The sequence below is a fragment of the Delphinus delphis genome, chromosome X (genome assembly GCF_949987515.2).
Source record: "Delphinus delphis chromosome X, mDelDel1.2, whole genome shotgun sequence".
NCBI classification, from domain to species: Eukaryota; Metazoa; Chordata; class Mammalia; order Artiodactyla; family Delphinidae; genus Delphinus; species Delphinus delphis.
Genome location: NC_082704.1, coordinates 99,587,629 through 99,611,131, shown reverse-complemented (window position 1 = coordinate 99,611,131; position 23,503 = coordinate 99,587,629).

Sequence of the window (23,503 nt, the reverse complement as noted above, 5' to 3'; positions counted from 1 at the left end):
TCCCCTCTTTCCCTAGCTCAGTGTGACAAAAGCATTACTCTAGGTGGAAGTGGCCGTATGACCACCTGACCATAGCTGTAGAGATATAGCTGGTTCTGAATCACCTGATTCCTAGTAGAGATCCTTCCTCTTGTACGTGGAGGGAGAGCTGCCAAGATTATGAAAATGGGAAAGAAGAATCATCTTTTCAACAAATGGTAATAGACAACTAGAGATTAATATGCAGTAAGAATGAAGTTGGACACTTACCTCACACCATATACAAAGTTTACCTCAAAATGGATCAAGAAAAGCCCGGGAATGAATCCAAGTGATTCTTCCCCCTAAAGCTTCCTGCCATGTGCTGTTTGAATAATTTCACTTCACTTCCCATGATGTGTTAACTGTCTACCAGTTGCATACTAAAATACAGTTGTCTCCCTGCCAGGATATGGAGTTATCGATGCAGACATTAATGAGAAAAGTTTTGGCAGGTAACTATCTTTAGGATACATACTTGATGTCAGCAATGCTGCGTATTATTGGTTTTGGGTGGAGGAAGGAAAATATGTTCATATTATATGTTTAGCCCAGAGGTAGAAGTCAGGAGAGGGCTTTAATGAATATCTTACAGAGACTGGGCGTCTGGGGCGTTTTCACAGTGAGAAAAGTATTACAGACTATTGTTTATCCATTCAACTATGAGTAAATGAAGAAGAGATTAGCAGTTTCATTCCACTCTTGTTGGAAGAATATGTAAATTCTTATAAATTTACTAGAGATTATGTGGACTGTATGTATTACATTTTAAAATGGGCTTACGTCTTAAATTTGCATAGATGTGTACATGAGTTACATCCTAAATATTACCTAATGAAAGTATACTTAATAAATTATGCTAGAATAATAGAATAGGAACTTGTACAGCCATCAAAATATTGAAGTCAAAATGTTGAAGAATTTTTATATAGAGAAGTAGAAAAGTATCTATGACCAACTGAAGAATTTTGAAAATGAATTACACAACAGTGTTCATAGTATGTTGTTTAGGATAAGATGTACTGAGAGGAATGTAGGATAGAGATAGAGACGATCCATGTGAATATCTTTTGGCTCTGGTGTTCAAATAATTGAGTGTATCTCTATGATAAAATTATGAATATTTTTTTCTTTTTACTTTTCTGATGAAATTATTATTTTATAATAATCAAAAGCTTTTTAATTTGGAACAAAACAATTAGTTAACTCACAATGAACATTAGTATAACTAGAAGGTAATTTATAGGGATTAATGGGAAAACAATGGATGGCAAAGTAATGTATTGAAAATATACTACTTGTTTAAGAAACATTTTCATATTGAAAGGAGGTAACCTTTGTTTTGTTGAGATGCATTTTCCCTTTTCAAGGATAAGAGAGGCTTCAGTGTGTTTTAATCAAATTTAACCCTTTTGCACCTTTACAATATTTTGTGATCAAATTAACCAAGCAAACGCTTTAACCTATAGCAAAGTTTGTGGTGATTATAAATTCACTTGCAGATAAAAATTGACCATGCAGTAAAGACATGGCATGAATTTTTCTAGTTTATATTACATTGGAGTGGTGGTAAGCTGTTCTCTGGTTTATAAAACGCGCATGTATTAAAAACCTGAGATGTAAAGGAGCCAAGTACATTTGAGCAACTAAAGGCAAGTATGATTAGAGTGTGGAACGATGAATGGATTTGTATGGGTCTTGGGGGTAAACAGAGACTACTTCATGCAGCATCTTGTAGCTTGTGTTTATCATTTTGGATTTTATACCAAGAAAAATAGGGAACCACTGATAAGTTTAATCAAGTGAAGTGACATGATCATCTTTATCTTTTTGAGCTCATTATGACCCCCACGTGGAAAAGGGACTTGGTTGGGAATGGAAGATACTTGTTTGGGGTTTGGAGAGTCAACAGGCTGAGTGAGGATGCAAAGAGACCAGTTAAGAGATCGTAATAGTTGTCTAGTCATGAAAGTATTGTGATTTGGACTAGAATAGAGGCACTGGACATTGGTGAAAGAGAAGACTTTTTAGCTGTAGAATCTATATATGTTGAGGCTTCATTGAAACAACAGAGAGGGAAAGAGAGAAATCCCGTATGCCTTGAAGAATCTGGCAGCAGTGGTTTATTAAAGGGTAGTTCCATTTATTAAGGTAGGATACACCTGCAGAGAAGGAGGTTTGAAGTAGACTGTACTGAGTTTTAAAATTCTGGTGATATCAAATTTAAGGCGGAGTTATTCAGTAAGTAGTAGAAAATATTTGTCTAGAGTACATGGAGCTCATTTTAAAATTATTTCCTCTTAAATCATTATTCCTCCTTCAGAAAAGTGGCACTAACTCTGTAAGTCAGCCATTTTTGGTTTGGTTTTGGTTTTGGTTTTGTTTTTTCAAGAAATCATTCCTGAAATGATGATATCCAAAATCTATCATACCAGGAAACAGTGGCCTAATGCAAACTATTTTTTTTATTAACAACTGCCATAGAGAATAGCGCAGAAACTCTTTTGGGTGTGAAATAGAAAACTATCTGGCATGCTATATTTAGGGATACAGACCCTGACTGACTGTTCTCCAATGAAAGAGTGTTTGTTGACAGATAGGAAAATATCTGGTGTTATGAATTCATCTTAACTTATTCTTATATTGAAAAGCATGCTTTTTCTTGAGAAACCATCTCAGAAATCTCCTTACTGTTAACCAAATTAGAATAGTTTTATAATGTAAATTAGTATTGCAAGTGTTACAGAACATGTGTACAATTTAAAAGTGTATTGAATGTAAGCAGTGCCCTTTTGTGTGCAACTAAACTAGATACCTCCAAAAATATCTTATTCTGAGTTTTATCTGGCTTGAAAAAAATTACTAAAATTCCAAATGCTGCCCATAATTTCTGCCCATTTATTGCAGCATGGCTTTTGCCTCTTCTATGAAAGAACATTTATACATTATTTTTAAAAATCATGTAATAAAAACAAATGTTTTTAAGGAAAAAATGAGAGTCTGGGACCCAGAAAATTTTATTTGCGCTTGTAGTAGAAAGTTTTTCTTTTTCCTGCAGCAATTTCAACAATAAAGGCTTTTTAATAAAGAACTATATTTTGTTGTTGCAAGATAAAAATAATAACTTGGTTGGTCAAAGTAGAGAGAATCAAGCCTAAATGCTTGTTTGTTTAACCTTCAGTACACAAACTTGGAAACCTCACAGTCCCATCTTTCTTGTGAGTCTTTGGGTGCAATTTTGTTTACAGCTCAGGTCACATGTGCTTGTGTTTGAGCATATGTGACCTGAGCCCTTTGGGGCTCCAGGCACGATACAAGACAGTTGCCGTATACATAAGGATGAAACAATGCAACTAACAAACTACTGAAGTGCTTACAATCGTCTATGATCTAATGAACTTTCGGAAAAAGTGACATTCGTGCTGAGAAGTTCTGAACTATGAAAAATGGAGGAAAAAAATTTTTTTTAATTAAAAAACTTTTAAAAAATGGAGGAGAAGAAGGAGGAGGGTATTAACTACAGAGAAATACCATATACAAAGGCCCTCAGGCTTGAGCAAGTGGGTGAACTTGTAGAACTGAAAGAGGCCAGTATCTGTGGAGCTGGGAGAGTAGCCTGAGCCAAGTGCCATAAAATGAACTAGGAGAGTTTGACAGGGGACTTTGGAGTTGAGAAAGAGTGGTAACTTCATTCCCAGGTCAGTAGGAAGCCACTGAAGAATTTGAGAAGTTCTAATGATGAGATGTACGCTTTTAAGGGGACCACTCTGATGCTGTTTGCCATGAAAAGGACATAGAGAGGGCAAGAGGTCAGGAGGTGCAGAGTTTCAGGTCAGGTATAGATCGGCTGGAAGAACTTGTACTTACTGTGCAATCAGGTTAGATGAAGTTTCCAGTGAAGTTAGCCAAGGACTTGCAAAAGCTGTTAGATAATATCATAGGCAAGGACTGATACACTATTCATCAATATAGAGTCCTGTGGCTCATCAGAGCCCTCAGTGGAGTAGATACCATTAACACGTAAGAGCCAAGGCAGCATCTGTCTCATTCTAGGAAGTACAGTCTGGTCCTTAAAGTCAGAACCAGCAAGGCCACATCATCCTCAGTGGCTGACAGGCATCTCATCATCTTTCTGGTAGTCTAGAATGCACATATATCCTTAGGAGGCCTTTTTGCTTTTGCAAGTGGCTTGTGCAGCGTAATGGCAGTTATAGTGGGAAAAAAAAATGTAGCCTCACATGAAGTATATTTTGCAGTGAGCACTGAGGATGTGAAGACAAATTATATGGTAGCAGGTTGGTTTGGAGAAAGTAAGAATCATAGAGGAATACGAGATAGTGAGTGGTGAGCCATTTAGCTGATATTCTTAACTCAGAGGCATCCATTATAGAACAGTATGGAGGTTCCTCAAAAAACTAAAAATAGAACTACTATACGACCCAGCAATCCCACTGCTGCGGCATATACCCTGAGAAAACCATAATCCAAAAAGAGTGATGTACCAGAATGTTCATTGCAGCTCTGTTTACAATAGCCAGGACATGGAAGCAACTGATGTGGCACATATATACAATGGAATATTAGCCATAAAAAGAAACGAAATTGAGTTATTTGCAGTGAGGTGGATGGACCTAGAATCTGTCATACAGAGTGAAATAAGTCAGAAAGAGAGAAACAGATACTATATGCTAACACATATATATGGAATCAAAAAAAAAAAAAAAAACAATGGTTCTGAAGAACCTAGGGGCAGGGCAGGAATAAAGATGCAGACACAGAGGATGGACTTGAGGACATGGGGAGGGGGAAGGGTAAGCTGGGATGAAGTGAGAGAGTGGCATGGACATATATATGCTACCAAATGTAAAATGGATAGCTAGTGGGAAGCAGCCAAATAGCACAGGGAGATCAGCTCGGTGTTTTGTGTCCAAAACACAAAAGAGGGGTGGGATAGGGAGGGTGGGAGGGAGATGCAAGAGGGAGGAGATATGGGAATATATGTTTATGTATAACTGGTTCACTTTGTTATACAGCAGAAACTAACACACCATTGTAAAGCAATTATACTCCAATAAAGATGTTTAAAAAAAAAAGCATCCATTACCTCGATTAACAACTAAGAATTGATTATGTTCACTGTAGAATTCGGCTTTTTATTTTTTGCACTGTCTTTGTGCTCTAAATTCTACTCACCCATTTTTAATTGTCCCTTACTTTTCAGAACTATATAATGCTTTACTTTTTATTGGTATTGAAGAAAAGGAGCTTCTTCTTAGGTAATTAATAGGAGTTGCGTAATATAGCTCCAAATCAGTTGTAAGGATATTCATTGCAGCAATGTTTTAATAGTGAAAATATCATAAATATCCTTAATACGTGTGATGAAGTACTATTGAGCCGCTAAAAATGATGCATCAGATTCATGGTTCTCAATTGAGCATGCTCTTGCCTCCCAGGGGACATTTGGCAATGTTTGGAGACCTTTTTTTTTTTTGTAATGACTAGGGAGGGGGTATTCTACTGACATCTAGTGGGCAGGGATGCTGCTAAACATTCTACAATGTAAAGGACAGGCCCCTCCCCTGACAACAAAGAATTTTCCAGTTCAAAATGTCAGTTGTGCTGCTTTTGAGGAAGCTTACATTATATCCGCACATAACAATGATAATATATTCTAAATACATAATGTCGAATGAAAAAGGAAAGGTTTAGAATGATAGGAAATATGGTAGTGTATTGGTTGTTTTAATGCTAGCTACTATAACAAACCAAACCCAAAATGTCAGTGATTTAACACAGTAGACATGTATTATTTGCTCATGTCATAGTCCATGGCAGTCCGTGTCATCGTTTGGCTCCCCTGTACATGGTGATGCAAGGCTCCAGACGACTTCTACCTTGTTGCTCCACCACCTCTTTGATCTCAGAATCCTCTGCATTCAGCCAGTGGATGGGGAAGAGAGAGTGGAAAAGACACATTAGCTTTTTAAAAATCCCAAACCCAGAACTGTTACCAATTACTTCCACTCATATTCTGCTGGGAGAAACTAATTCCATAACCACACCTGGATGGGAGGAGGGCTATGAAATGTAGTTAAAGGCTGAACAACTTCTCTCTCAGCAATACTACCACAGTGTGAGTGGGGCTACATGGATGTTTGTGGATAACTGGTTAGCTCAGTAAAGGGCACCTAGCCATTAAGTAAATTTGTAAAGATCTCATAGACACACATGGACACACACTGTTTATGGATATAGAAATGCGTGTGAAAATAGAACAGTTGGGCTGAATTGATGAACAAAAAACTCATATATGGTAGCCACCTATGAAGAGCAGAACAGGAGAATAGGCCTAGTGATAAGGGAGCAAGACAATCTTCAAACGTATCTGTATTGCTTTCTCTTGTGGATAGATTACGAACACTGAATTAGAACAGATTATTAGTAATTAGGATTTCTTGTAGATGTGTACATATGTGCTTGTATAATTCTCTGGGCTTCTGTACCTAATTTTATCATTCTCAAAAGACATAATGAACAAATTGAGTAAATTGAACTTGTTTTATATCAGTTAATTTAGTTTTAAATTGATAAAATTACATATGACTTCTACATTTCGTGTATATATATATATATATATATATTTTTTTTTTTTTTGGTACGTGGGCCTCTCACTGTTGTGGCCTCTCCCGTTGCGGAGCACAGGCTCCAGACGCGCAGGCTCAGCGGCCATGGCTCACGGGCCCAGCCGCTCCGCGGCATGTGGGATCTTCCCGGACCGGGGCACGAACCTGTGACCCCTGCATCAGCAGGCAGACTCCCAACCACTGCGCCACCAAGGAAGCCCAAGATTTTTCTTGTTTCTTGAGGTAGAATTGTATTGCTCTAAACTTCCCTCTTAGACCTGCTTTTGCTGCACCCCATAGGTTTTGGATTGTTGTGTTTTTGTTGTCATTTGTCTCTAGGTACTTTTGGATTTCCTCTTTGATTTCCTCAGTGATCTCTTGGTTATTTAGTAATGTATTGTTTAGCCTCCATGTGTTTGTGTTTTTTACGTTTATTTTCCTTTAATTGATTTCTGATCTCATAGCATTGTGGTTGGAAAAGATGGTTGATATGATTTCATTTTTCTTAAATTTACCAAAGCTTGATTTGTGACCCAAGATGTGATCTATCCTGGAGAATGTTCCATGTGCACTTGAGGAGAAAGTGTAATCTGTTTTCTGATGGAATGTCCTATGAAATACAATTAAGTCCATCTTGTTTAATGTATCATTTAAAGCTTGTGTTTCCTTATTAATTTTCTGTCTGGATCATCTGTCCATTGGTGTAAGTGTGTAGAAGCTCTTATTGATATAAAAGTATAATTCAGAGGAATATTACAGTGTTCCGTCTTATACATTCCTTTTATAGAGTTATATACGAAACACAATACTGACATGCTTTCAGGCTTCTGAAAAAATTATATCTACAGCATGATAATATGTTGTTGAAAATATCCTTGTTCCTTGTTTACTTCACTCTCTCAATTAGTATCATCTTATCTTTTCTTTCTGAAATGTACCCAATTTTCAAGCCATGTTGTGAATATTAATAATGTATCTTCTTTGCGAGAAATAGAAACCCAAATGAAATACAGTTCAGGGGCTTCCCTGGTGGCGCAGTGGTTGAGAGTCCGCCTGCCGATGCAGGGGACACGGGTTCATGCCCCGGTCCGGGAAGATCCCACATGCCGCGGAGCGGCTGGGCCCGTGAGCCATGGCCGCTAAGCCTGCGCGTCCGGAGCCTGTGCTCCGCAACGGGAGAGGCCACAACAGTGAGAGGCCCGCGTACCACAAAAAAAAAAAAAAAAAAAAAAAAAAAAATACAGTTCAGTATTCAAGCTGTGTATGTGTGTGTGTATTGTGGTTTCTATCATAGTAGAATCTAAGGAAAATTGAACGATCAGGCTACAGCAATGGTGGAGACATGGGCCTTTCCCCTAGTTGTGAGCTATTGAGGATGACTAAGTACCCACGTTTTCATTTTATGAGTCTCGGGTAAAATACTCCAGGAAGAGCACATGTGTGTTCCAGTTGGAGTCACGTGTCAATAATCTTGGTCCCTTCAGCCTTGCCTGGGAGACAGTGTCACATGGTGTGAACATGGCACCAGGGAACTATGCTTGTGGGTTTGTTTGAGGGAGAGGCTAACAGTTCTCAGAAAAGGGAGAAAGATTGTGGGCTGGGAAGGCCTTCCCAAATATTTCTCTTATTTGGTGTGTTCCACGTTCCACACTATTTTGACAGAATTCTGAGTTTTTTTCTTTGATCCTCTGATTTCCAAAGTCTACGGAAGTGAAAATGTGTTTTAAAGGCTTCACATACATTTTTTTCTTTCACTTGTGATGTAACTGAATTAGGAATGTATCAGTACTTAGTGTTAAAACATGAAATCTATCTTTTGTCTCTCCCCAACATTATAACACACAAAAAGTAAGGAGTAATTTAAACTCTTTGAAAACTCTGGTTTTAATAAAGAGATAAGAAGAAAAATGAGTGGTCCATTATGTTACATCATTAAAGGTTTTGTATGTGGCTTCCTTTTTAAAGAATATACTTTGTAAGTTAATAAAGAAGGCAATTGACAATATATCTGTGGAAACTGTAGATATAATAAAATAAAATTAAAGCAGCCCAGTTATAAAGAACATCTATTAATAGCTTAGCCAACTCTCCTTTTTAGGTCCTTTTGCAAGCCAAAAATCCTGTTGTTATTTATCACTTATTAGGAACCAAAAAGAGTCGCAAATGTTGCTTTGAAGAGCAGGATGTGATGAAGTGTTTTTTTAAAGGCCTTATTAAACACTTCAGTGAAATAGGAAGTCATTTACTCAGCATCGTTAATACCCCTCACTGAATTTAAACTATGTTTCTCAAAGGAAAAATCCGCTCATCTCTCATAATTTTACTTTTACTTACCCTTTTTTCTTGTCAAATACAAATACATTTAACAGTAATCTATTGGGAACTTCTATGTGCTATGCTCTGTGTTAGGCATTAAGGCAAAAAAAAAGAGAGGAAAAAAAGGATGATCAAGAAAGTTTTGGCTTTTGAGTTTTTTACACAGTGACATGAAACAGAAAACCAGAATTTATATAAAAGGGTCTGTGATTTAGTGTCTGGGGAGAATGGCTAAAAAAAATTGAGCCTGAATTGAAGAAGGTATTAATAGTAAATAAAAATATTGCAGCATAATTACAAAAGTGTGTAAGCCATAAATAGAAAGCTTTGAATAAAATACCGAACACAAAAAATAGAAGTGGTTCAGCAAAAATTACTTCGTATTCAATTATGCTAAAACTTAAAAAAATATTTTTGTCCTACATTTGATTGGTAGGAATTTGGAAAATAAAACCTCCTAAAGTTCATGAGTTATTTGCTATATATTTTAATTTCCTTTAGTAAGAACATTCTAATTATTGAAAAAATTGTTGTATGTTTTTGTTTTGTTTTTTTTGCTGTACGCGGGCCTCTCACTGTGTGGCCTCTTCCATTGCGGAGCACAGGCTCCGGACGCGCAGGCTCAGTGGCCATGGTTCACAGGCCTAGCCGCTCCGCGGCATGTGGGATCTTCCCAGACCAGGGCACGAACCCGTGTCCCCTGCATCGGCAGGCGGACTCTCAACCACTGCGCCACCAGGGAAGCCTGATTGTTGTATGTTTATATTCAAACCAAATGTACTTGAATGAAGGTTTGAGTTCTTCTTTAATAGGCAGGTTTGACTTTGACTAAAACACTTATACAAACTATTAGACACTGTGGTAGCTGCATATTGTACTACCTAACTTGTTCAAACTAGACATGTTTATGATTAATAAATGTGTAAACACACACATATATGCCATAGACTAGTCAACAATTTCAGGCCGGTGGGGATGTTTTGTTTGCATAGTTTTAACAGTTGTTTTCATAAAATTAAACAGAGGAAAATGAATCTACATATTCACGTTTCAAGTTTCACATATTTCGGTGAACTGCGATGTTTTTATTGCTGGCTTTATTTTTGTTTAGGTTACTAACGCAAATGCTAAATATATACTGAAAAAAACATACCAAATGCATTTGTTCTACTCATCACATGGTATACTTGATGCTTTATTTGTTGTTAACTTCAAAGGCTGCCATTTACTTATAACTGGAGCAGTCAACAGCTACCTTGCATACAGCATAGTATAATTGAATGCAGATTTGGGTCTTGTAACATCTTTTTTTTTTAAGGTTGTGTGTATTTTAAATATACTGTTAACTGAATAACCCATTAAAACATATTCAAACAAGATTGAGACTTTCAGTTCAGACAAGATGGCATAGGCTCATTTTTCCCTGGCCTTCCCAGCTAAATACAACAATAAACGCTAGAGATAACACAAGAATCAATCAAAAGAAATCTGTGAAAGGTGGTCAGAAGAAAGCAAACTGATTTGAGATGCCAGGACTGGCAGCAGCAAGTTCTCCTATGTACTTCTATCCAACAAAAGAAGGTGACCCATGTTTAGCACATCTGAAACCCCCAACTGGTAGCAGAAAGCAGCCCAGGTGGGCTCATTGCTCCCCTGGATTGAATAGGAGTTCCTCTGACTATACTAGATAAGCCAGGTACAACTGCGAAAGTATATTGAACAGGAGCCGTACTAGCGATAAGCAGCCGGGGGAAGGGCTTCTCTTTCCCCTAGACTTAATACTACCATCCTCTGCTAAAAGATATGGACACAGCTCGCCTCACCAGTTAGAGGAACCTTGCTATAACAAGTGACCTGATCTGGGAAAGCTTTGTGCCTATAGGCCTGAGACACACTGCAAGAAATACTTAGGTGGCTACATAGCACCAAGTCAAGGGATCCCATCACAAGTGGCCTGGTCCAGGAAACCTGTATGTTCCTATGGGCTGAGGCTGCCCTTTCGCACACAGGGATACTGGGGTAGCCCCAAGATACTGGTAGCGCAATGCCTCCACAACAAGTGCTCAGCCAGGAACAATTATCCTGCCCATGGAAATCTATAGGCCTGAGACTCCCTTTTCCCACAGGGGGAAATCAGCATGGGTTGGCAGAAATGACAAGAAAGACACAGCCACAACAAGCAACCAGGCTCAGAAAGCTTCTTTGTCCCTTTGGGCCTGGAACTTCGCTCCCATACGCAGAGATACCTGGGCAACCATGGGGCACTTGTAGGCCTATCTACCACAAGAGGTATTTGGCCAAGGAAGTCTTTCTGGCCCGGTGACCCTGAGATTCCTGTCTCCTACTTAGAGACATTGCAGCAGCTGGAGTGATTCACCAGTATAGTGATTCTGCCACAAGAAGCATCGCAGCCTGGGAAACCCTTTTTCTTCCTGAGCCTGAGACACCCCTACTCCACCTAGAGGCACTAGGTGCCTTAGCCTGGGGAAGTCCTTCTGCCCCCTCAGGCAGTACCATTAGGGACCACTGGGAACCTCAATGTCACCATTTAACCAAGCAGGTCAAAATAGCACCACAAAGCTTCTGAATATAGAACTGTCCTTGGAACCACAGCCCATAAAAGTAGACTGGGACTTGTGTACCAAAACTACATTAGGTGAATGCCTGCTGAAATAAAAGGTTATAATAGGATCCACACTCTCCATACATAATAAACAAAATGCCCAGGGCACCATCAGAACTCACTTATCACACTTAGAATCAAGAATACAACTAGAATGATGAAAGACATCTACCGATGTCATTACTGAGATGAATTAGATGTTGAAATCATTTGACAAGGAATTTAAAGCAGGAGTCATAAAACTCCTTAAACATTCAAATACAACTTCTCTCAAAACAAATGAAAGAATAAAATCTCTGCAAATCTTTGTTATAAAAACGAATGTATAAAACTGAAAAATTCAGTAGCCACAATAAGAAAAGAAAACTTGCTGTACGGATTCAGTAGTAGAGTAGAGATAACAGGGAATAAAATCAGTGGACTTGAAGACATATCAGTAAAATTTACCTACTCTGAACAACAGAGAGAATATAGAATAATAATAATACCAATAAAGAACAGAGCTTCAAGAACCTTTGGGACAATAGCAAAAGATCCATCACTTGCATCATGGGAATCCCAGAAGGAGAGGAGAAAGTGAGTGGGACTGAAAGAATTTTACCAAAAATAATGGCTGAAAATTTCTCAAATTTGGTAAAAGACACAAACCTATATAATAATCAAGCTGAGTAAACCCAAAACAGAATATGCCCAAATTCATTTTCATAATTATAGTTACGAAAACTAAAGACAAAGACAAAATCGTAAAAGCAGCCAGAGAAATGACACATTACATATAGTGAAACATCAATTTGAATGACAGTGATTTATCTTTTGAAACATGGAGGCCAGAAGAAAATGGAACATTTTTCAGGTGCTCAAAAGGTCTGGCAAAACTGCTTCAGGAATGCAGGGCAAATAAAGTTATTCTCAAATGAAGGAAAACTAAAAGGATTTGTCACTAGCAAAACTACTCTTAAAGATTGCTTAAAGCAAGTTCTTCAAACACAAAGGAAATGGTAAAAGAAAAAAATCTTTAAGTATGAGGGGAAGGAGGAACAACAGAAAAGGCATAAATATGGGTAGATAAAATAGATTATTATTCTCCTCATGAGTTTTATAAATAATATTTGATGATTGAAATTCAAATTATAACAGAATATAGTAAACAAGAAAATGACTTTTTAAAATGGGGAAGTTAAAGCTAAATGGAAGTATGGATTTAATACTTCACTCAGAGGTAATAATGTTAGCACAAGTTAAGTGGGATATTGTAGTACTCAGTGTAGCTACTTAGAAATATATTCAAAGTAAAAGACTCAAAAGCACTATAAAGAAAACACAATGGTATCTTAAAAAAATATTCAGGTAAGCAATAGGAAGGCAAGAAAAGAGAAAGAGGAAAGAACTAGAAGAAACAAACAGAAAATAAATAATAAAATGCCAGACTTGAGATTTAATGTTCCAATAATATATTTAAATATAAATGGTCTAAATATAACAAAAAACAAAAATTGACAGAATAGAGAAAATGATCCAACTGTATACCGTTAAGAAACTTTTTTGAAATTCAATGACATAGGTAGATTTAAAGTAAAGGGATGGAAAATATATACTATGCAAACATTAATTTTAAAGAGCAGGAGTGTTTATATTAATATCAGATAAAGTATAGTTCAGAGAAAAGAAAATTACTACAGACAAAAAGGAACATTACATACTTATAAAGGAATCAATCCAACAGAAAGACATACTGATCCTAAATGTGTATTCATCGAACATAGAGCCTCAAAATACATGAGACAAAAGAAGTTAGAGCTGAAAGTAGAAATAGATAAATCCTCAATTATAGTTGAGGATTGCAACACCCCGCTGTCAGCAAGAGATGGATATACTTGACAGAAATTTAGAAGGATATAGATAATCGGAATGACACAATAACCAAACAGGATCTAATTGACTTATTAGAAATCCTCTATGCAACAACAGTCAAGTACAGATTCTTTTTCAAGCATTCATGGAGCATTCACCAAACTGGACCATATACTGGATCATAAAAGAAAGTTCAGTAAATTTTTAAAAATTAAAATCATATGGAGTATGTTTTCTGAACATCATGGGGTCAAAGTAGAAAGGGGTAAAAGAAAGAAAATAAAAAAATCTCTAAACATGGTAAGGTTAAATAATGTGTCTCTAAATAATCCGTGAGTAAAAGAAGATTTCATAAGGGAAACTGAAAAGACAGAACTGAGTGAAAATAAAAATAAAATGTCAAAAAATGTAAGGTACAGCTAAAGCAATGCTAAGGAAACTTGGAGCAGTAATTTCTTAAGTTTCAAAGGAAGACATATCTCAAAACAATAATATAAGTTCTTAAACTAGTGGTAACCAGTGCGGGGAGGGAAGTGGGGAGGGGCAAGATAGGGGTAGGGAATTAAGAGGTACAAACTACTCTGTATAAAATAAGGTACATGATACACTGAACAGCTCAGGGACTATAGCCAATATTTTTTTAACTATAAATGGAATATAACCTTTAAAATTGTGAATCACTGTGTTGTACACCTGAAACATATAATTTTGTACATCAACTATACCTCAGTTAAGAAAATAATAAAGGAGATAAAGTATTTTTAATTGATATGTTTTATATAAAGTATTTTTTAAATGTTGAGCAATTTACTGAAAAAAATTCTCTTGTGATGTCTTGAAAATATATATATATATATAAGTTCTTATTTCAAGAAACTAGAAAAAACAAATTAAACCCAAAATAAGGAAAAGGAACAAAATGATAAACGTTAGTGCAGAAATTAGTGCATTGCAAATAACGACCCAGTATAGAAAAATCAGTGAAACGAAAAGCTAATTTTTCAAAGAAATCATTAAAATTGATATACCTCTAGGAAGACTGGCAAAAATAAAAACACACAAATTACCAATGGAAGGAATTAAATAGGGGTTATCACTACACATTTTGCAACTATGAAAGAGATGATAAGGAAATACTATCAACAGCTTTGTATTCATAAATGTGACAACTTCAAAAATGGAACAATTCATCAAAAACCACAAACTACCAAAATTCAACAGAAATGAAATAAATCATCTGAATAGTCCAATTACTGTTGAAGAATTCAAATTCATAATTTAAAAGCTCTTGAAAAATATCGAGGACAAGAGGGTTTCATTGGACAATTCTACCAAACACTAAAGAACTACCACCTATTTTGTACAATGTTTTCCAGAAAAGAGAAGAGGAAGAATACTTCCAAACTCATTTTATGAGGCTGGTATTACCTTGATACCCAAACCAAATAAGTCAGTACCTCAAAAAATAAAATCACAGGCCAATATCTTTCATGAACTTAGGCACAAGAGCCCTCCATGATATAATTGCAAATGTAATCCTACAGTGTAAGAAAGGATTATACAGCATGACCAAGTACAATTTATTTGGGGCATATACAACTGCTTCAGTGTCTCAAAATTAGTGTAATCCACCATATATATACACAGTCTACACAAGAAAAAATACGTGATGATATCAGTTGACACAAACGTGACAAAATTCAATATCCATTCATAATAAAACTCTTATTACACTAGGAATGGGGGGAAATTCCTCAACCACATGAAGGGCTTTTACCAAAAATCTATAGCTAACATGGTACTTAATAGCATAAGACTGAATGCTTTGCCTCCGAAGTCAGGAAGAAGCCTAGTGTCTCTGGTCTCACTACTCTCATTCAACATTGTACTGGAAGTTTAGCAACTGCAATAAGGGAAGGAAAACTAAAAGGTATACATTTTGGAAAAGAGCAAAAGAAATGACGTACTGTATAAACATTCTAAGGATTATACCAAAAAAACCCTCCTATAACAGGTTTAGTAAGGTTTTACAGTACAAGATAAACATGCAGAAATCAATTGCATTTCTATACAGTGACAATGAACAAGTTGAAACCAAGATATAAAAGTGTAATACCATTTACAATTTCTCCAAAGAAAATGAAATACTCATGTATAAAACTAACAAAACGTGCAGAATCTGTATGATGAAAGTTACTAAGTGCTATTGAAATAAATCAAGAAGAAATAAATATATGGAGAGACATCATGTTCATGCATTACAAGACCCAATATAGTAAAGATGTCAATTTCCCCTAAATTGATGTATATTTATTATTTAATTCTTATCAGAAATCTCAGCAATGTTTTTATATGCACACCCAAGCTTATTCTAAAACTTACATGGAATGATAAAGGACCTAGAATAGTGAAAACAATTTTGTAAAAGAAGAATAAATTGGAGGAATCACTAATGTTTAGGCTTATTATGTACCAATAGTAATGCTACTGGTACATAATGCTACTGGTGGTGGACAGACGTATAAGTCAGTAAAATAGAATAGGGAACTCAGAAATATATCCACACAAATATGCCAAATTTATTTATTTTTTTTACAAAGGAGTAATCCAGTGAAGGAGAAGAGAGTCTTTTCAATAAATGGTGTCATAGCAGTTGGGTATCCACAGGCCAAAAACAAAACAAAGCAAAATACAAACAGACAAAAAACGTACCTCAACCTAAACCTCAGAGGCTGAAATGTAAAATATAAAGCTATAAAACTTACAGAAAAAAAAAAGAAAATACTGAGATTAGGGCTAAGCGAAGTGCTTTTAGTCTTGACACCAAGGCATGATCAATAAAGGGAAAATTTGTTAAATTGGATCTCATTAAATTTAAAAACTTTTACTCAACAAAACACTCTGTTAAGAAGATGAAATGCAAGCTATAGACTAGGAGAAAATATGTGCAAACCACTTATCTGACCAAGGAGTGGTGTTTAGAATATATAAAGTACTCTCTAAACATTAAAAAATAAAAAGTAATCCAATAAGAAAATGAACAAGAGACAGGCCCAAACATTTCACTAGGTAACGATATATTGCTGGTACATAAGTGCACGGAGAGATGTTCAATAGCCATTATAGAAATGAAAATTAAAACCACAGTGTGGTGTCATTACATACCTGTAAAATGATTACAATAAGAAAATAGATAAAAATACTGACGAGGAAGCAGAAAAACTGGATAACTCATACATTGCTGCTGGGAATATAAAATAGTATAGCCATCCTGGAAAATAGGCAGTTCATTTTAAACCAAAAATGGACTTACCATGTAACTCAGCAGTTGCATCCTTCGTCACCCCAAAGAAATGAAAACTTGTTTTCATGTAGAAGCTTGTACACAAATATTCATAGCAGCCTTATTCATAATAGCCAAACACAGGAAACTATCCACATATCCTTCCATATATGATTGGTTGAAAAGAAAACAACTGTGGTACATCTGTACCATGAAACACTACCCAGCAATAAAAACGAATGGATGATTGATACATGCAAAAACTTGGATAGTATTCATGGAATTTATGCTGAATGAAAAATGCGGATCTCGATTGGTTGCATAGTGAATGTTTCCTTTTATATAAGATTGGTGAAGTAACATAATTATAGACATGGGAAAAGGATTAGTGATTGTCAGCTATAGAGATGAGCGTAGGTGGTAGGTGTGGCTATAAATGGGTAACACAAGGTAACCTTATGGTGAAGGTACATTTTACTGTCTTGATTGTGATTTTGCTAACGTGTAGTAACGTGATAAAATTGAATATAGCTATACATGTACACACACAAATGAGTTGCATGCATAAATGTAAAAACAGGAATTTCCTGAAATGCTCTATATGCATATAGATGCATGCATGCACGTATAGCATATATATTTATGAAGTGCATGCCATATGCTTTTCCACTGATATATGATTATTTTAATATATTCCCAAGTTTGTAGGAGGCTAACACTTAGTCTGTCTTGCTCATTCTCATAGTTACTTCTCGTCCTGTTTTATTTACCGTCAGAATGTTTTTCATTTCGTTCAATGTTTGTTCAACTTCCACAGCCCAGCGCAGCCCCACTTTTCTTTGAAAAATACTTTCTAAATGCTAAAATGCCAACATTGATCTCTCCTCTTTCTGGCCGCCTTTAGCATCAATTGCAAGTACCATAGGTGTTGACACTTAATTATACTATGTCTCAGTTTGTCCCAGAAAGGATTTTTGGTGGTATATGGATATACATTATTTTATTTTATATTTATTTTTTAAAATTTAATTTAATTAATTTTTTTTACAGCAGGTTCTCATTAGTTATCCATTTTATACATATTAGTGTGTATATGTCAATTCCAATCTCCCAGTTGTTCACACCATCACCACCACCACCCCCCAGCCAGTTTACCCCCTTGGTATCCATACATTTGTTCTCTACATCTGTGTCTCTATTTCTGCCCTGCAAACCAGTTCATCTGTACCATTTTTCTAGGTTCCACATATATGCGTTAATATACGATATTTGTTTTTCTCTTTCTGGCTTACTACATTATTTTAAATATATAAATAATGGCTGACATTTAATAAATCCAGAATTGTGCTTAATACTAATTCACTTATTCCTTGCATCAACCTCACACTTAGTCCATTTTTCCAATGAGAAGGGCTGAAGTTCATAGAGCTTAAGTAAAGTACCCAGATGACTCAACTAGTCACTGGTAGAGCTGCGGTTTAAACCCAGGCTGTCTGCTTTCAAAGCTGAACTCTTCACCAGTATGCATTGCTAATTTTAGATGTTTCATATGAGCAAATGTCATTTTACAAATGTTTATTTTTGAATGCATGTAAGAATAACATTTACTAGGCTGTCCAATATATGGATTTAGTCCTACCATGTAACTTACACAACTCCATTCACCATGAATTTTATATTCAGGGAGGGATGGCAAACTGCTTTGCTTAGAAAACAAAAACAAATGAAAGAAAAGCCTGCTCCAGTTCCACTGTGTAGGAAAGCACAAACCTGTGGTGAGTCAGAGCTGTAAAAGGAGGCACTTGAGTTCATTCAGTGAATTCATTGCCCAGGGCAGGGGCCAGCCCACTGCTCAAAACTCAGCCCCAGTATTGGCTTCCTTGCTATTAAGGCAACATTCTTAGGATAATGGTAAGAAGAGTTTTAACAAAATTCCAAAGCCCTCAGATCTTCCTGGAGTTGACAGATGTACTGATAAAACACATGCCAGTCTGGATGGAACCTCAGTTATGGGCTCTTCAGTTATACCAGATTACATTAGTGGTCTTTGAAACACAGTTTGTACTAAGTAAACCCCAAATTTTGACTACTAGTACTAAAAATATTTTAAAGGTATAATTCAGTATTGATATAATAGTTGACAAGTCATTTCTTTTGAAAACCTCAGAAGGTTTTCAAACCTCGAGAAATCACAGAGCCTCATCTCTGCTACTGAATTTCTACAGGCAATTCTCTAATTTGGACCCCCCGATGGCAAGGTTTTCTCAACCTTATCCTGTAAATTCATAACAAACTATCCTTGCTAAAAACCTATTTTTCTGACCTCTTCTTTTGTTCATAAATTTCACATGCATGTTATCTAGTTCAGTCTCTGATGCTTCAGGCTACCTTGGATCCCACCTCATCTCTCACCACTCCAGCAAGATGAGCTTTCAAAATATTTTCAGTTTAGTCCTTTTAAAGCTATCAAGTGAAAATTAGTGCTGATTTGGTGGTAGTTAATATCAGCATGACATATACAGTATAATAGTAAGGATATGTCATTAAGAAACGTGAATAGAGAGTTCTCTAGGATGTACTGACTACCTGTGTGACCTTGAGCTAATCAGATACATTCTGAGCTTCCACTGTTTTCATTAATGGTTAGATTGTATTAGATGGTTTCTAACATACTCTTTAACATCATCGACAAAAACTTCAGTAATCTGATTGCTTATCTAACTTGTGTTTGTTTTGTATTCTCTTAAGTATACTTGAATATGTGAATCCGTATATGATTACTGAATTACCATAATGCAATTCATCTTCTGGCACTGGTGTTAAGATTGAGAATTTTTGATATTGATGGACAGAGCTGTGGCATTGTGAGGCAATATTTCTCACTATATTGCTTTTGTTGAAGTTAGTGAGTAGTGTAATCCTGAAAGCAAAATAAAATGTGGAGCCAAACAAATTGCCTCTCATATTTATAGAGGGCAGGCATGCATATTACTTCATATTATGCAGAACTGAAGTTGTACTGCTGTAGTGTTTTGATGATTCAACAGTTAGGGTGCATCGTTGATCAGAGAGCTGTTGTTGACAGAACATACCACAATATAACATATGCTAATTGCATATGGTTTCATATGGGCTCTTAAAAATATCGGAATGTGGAAATTTTAGGATCCACTGAGTATCAGAAGTTCACAATTCTGGGTGACAGAAAGGGATATAATTTGATATTTAAACTCAAGAAATGGATTAGATGAGTTAGAGATGCAGCAGTATTTGCAAGGTCTGTATGACCTTTACATAGCATGATCTACTGAAACCTGTTTTTCCAAATGTTTATATGTACATGCCTTGACATTTAAACTGAAAACAATGGAGTATGAATCCTCTCATTAAGAAGGTACCACTGACTGATTCTTGAAGCAATATTGTACTTTTTCTTGCATCATAAATGCCTCTTTTTTAAACACCTATTGCTACTTATGAAATGCATCATTCTGAGATTGTAACCAAGGTTAGAAATATCATATTTAACTTTAATTTAGACAAGTATAAAACATGTCAGAACAGGGTCTTTTTTTTTTTTTTTTTTGCGGTACGTGGGCCTCTCACTGTTGCGGCCTCTCCGGTTGCGGAGCACAGGCTCCGGACACGCAGGCTCAGCGGCCATGGCCCGCGGCATGTGGGATCTTCTCAGACCAGGGCACGAACCCGTGTTCCCTGCATCGGCAGGCGGACTCTCAACCACTGCGCCACCAGGGAAGACCGCCAGGGTCATTTTTTGATGTCCCCTTGTTGTTCAGAGCTCTGCTGTGAGTTAGGCCTGGGCTGAGGTGGTAATTGCAACCAGTTACGTTTACCGCTTATTAACATCTCTGGGTCATGCTTAAAGGTTGGAGATACTGATGCAGTAGTTTAGAATGTGCAATCAATCAGTCTTTCACAGAATGTTTAGAGAGTGTCAGATAACATGTTCTGTGTTAGGAATACACTGGTGAAGGAGAGAATTTTTACCCTCGTGGTGATTAAAATCCATTGGTTTTTAATTATTTCCAGATTTCTCAATTTTCAAAGGGCCTGCTGCAAGAAAGCAAAACTTGCCTCCAATCTTTCTCTTTCCCTGATTTTTGCATTCCTAAAATCCAATACCCACCTTGCCTGGGAATTTTACCTTTATACTCACCCTTAGTTTAACTCTGACATTAATTACTACCTCATATTCCTGATTAAGATAAATCTGAGTTGTCTTTGTCACCAATGTTTGCATTAGGTTCAGCTAATTAATTTGGTAAAAGTATCTGTGATAAAGAAACCCTCAGTTAGTGTCATAAAAAGATCACATCTAATTGTCTCAATTATATTTTTCTTGCTTTATACGTTATTTCTTCATTTCATTTTGTCTCATAGACATGATCTGACCCATTACGGTCTCGACTCTTCCCTGGACCAATGTGGAGATAACTAGATCATGCGTGGCTCTACTTCTCATTACAGTTTGTGTCATTTGCTTCTGTTGGTTCTCATTTTAATGTCATTATCATAAGTTGGGATCCCACTAAAAGGCAAAAATTTCAGTCACCTCCCTCCCGAGATATGTAGTTTCAAACTTGACTTTTGAGAAAGACTACCTGAGAAACTCCCCATAAACTGATGACTTCAACTTTATGGGCCACGTAATGTAAATAAACCATTCACTATTCTGTCTACTCTATTTTTCTTTTGCTCCTTTTCATCCTTTAAAATATGGTTGACTTACTAACTTTCCCCTGCATTAATTTTAGCCAAAAAATAACTCTGATCATTTCCTCCCTGTACATGAATTCCCCTATTAATTTTGCCCAGTGCAACATCTTTCCCAGCTTTCTCCAACCCCAATAAATTCTTGCTTCTCTGCATTTAGATCACAAATGTTCTTTACCACTCTCCTGGTCAATATTTATTTTCTGACTTACATCGTTGAATTATTTTCTCATGTTTTCATACTTAATGTTTCATCAAATGGAATGAAATCTTTAGAGCAGGGATTATAAAATAGATAGACAAGGAGATAGATAATTGCTCACAGTATTTAGCATAGTGCTTGACACATGTAAGGTGTTTGATGAATAATTAGGTTTTTCAGTCTAGGTAAAAAAAGAATCATTATTAAAAAAGAAACATATATATAATATTTGTATACTATGAAAATATTGGAACTATAACTTACCAATATTAGTAATGCATTCAATACAATGCTATACATTTACTTCATATTTAATAAATATTCACTAATAGTAATTGCTGTTTTCTAGGTCTTTAAGATAATTAAGATTGGGATTAAAATATTGCCACAAATGGCACCTTTTTATAATATTTTGGAATATCAGAGTAATAAATCTTAGTTTGGGTGGCCAAAGTCCTTGTTGTTTTAACCACAGCTCTGGAAAATTTGAATAATTAATTTCTAAAAATAATAAAGATAAATACAGTCAAGATTCTATTCATGTATGTTTCATGGCTATATATAATTTATATAATAAAAGAATACAGTGGTCTCATATTGATCCTTTCTCTTCAAGCTAATAGTTTATTCAGCTGCTCCTACTGAAATTGCTTTTGTTTATATATCATTCCCTTATATTTTGCTTGTATTTTCTCTCTTTTTCTGCAGACAAATAATGACCATATTATTAGATACTCTGGGAATATATTAAAATGTTTTCTAGTTGAGGACAAGTGTAATGGGGTGCCTTCTGCTGCTGTTCAGTTTCTTCGCATGTGCCAAAACTAAGACCTTTCCTTTTAAATCTCACCATTGTCTGGGAGACAATGTGCTTACCCTCTGTTGTGAGGGAGTTGATTGTAATTGCTCCAAGTTATTGCAGAAGGACCCACCTGGGACAATTCAGATGAGTCTGGGCAAAGAATTTGTGTACAATTCTTTGTGGGCACCTCCTGTCCTCAGCCCTGGTGATTCTCCACTGCTGTGCCTGTGGATAGCGTGGTGTGGCTGTCATTCTTTATTCTCTTCCCTGTTCTGTTGCCGCAGGATAAACTCTGAGCCTTACTTTAGTCAGATATACCATTTTGTGTCTTAAAAGTCAGTTTGAGAGGCACTTCCCTGGCGGTCCGCTGGTTAAGACTCCATACTTCAAAAGCAGGGAGTGTGGGTTCGATCCCTGTCAGGGAATTAAAATCCCCTGTGCTGTGTGGCCAAAAAAAAAAAAAAAAAGTCTGTTTGAGAAATTTTTGAAAAACTGACCATTTGCTGTTTCTTGATATTTTCAACCCTTGTCCAATAATCTATCTTGAGTACCTGTTAATGATGTCTGGGGGGAAAAAAAAGCCAGGAAGGGGGAAAAAGCAAATCAAAAAATAACATAAACATTATCTTACTAGAGACATCAACCAAATATAGTATTGAACAAGGCAGGCTACAGAAATTAACACCCCATTAAATCACCTATAGCTATATCCATTTTGGAGATTATTATAAAGCTATAATAAATAAAATTATATGGAGACAGCTTATTTACACATGTATATAAAACAAACTGTCAGTAGCCCAAAGGTATATGTCCTGAGACGTTTGCAAACCTCCGAATTTACAAATACCACTAAACCATATAATTCCACTCATAAAATGCAGTAAAGTATAACTGAACAATTACAGAGACCCCATCAGACCCTTAATGATTGTATAAACTCAAGTCATTTATAAAGCTATTAAAATAAACTCTACCATGAACACACACACACACACAGAGCACTGTATCACCCCCATATAATTCTTAACTCTGAACTCACCTGAAC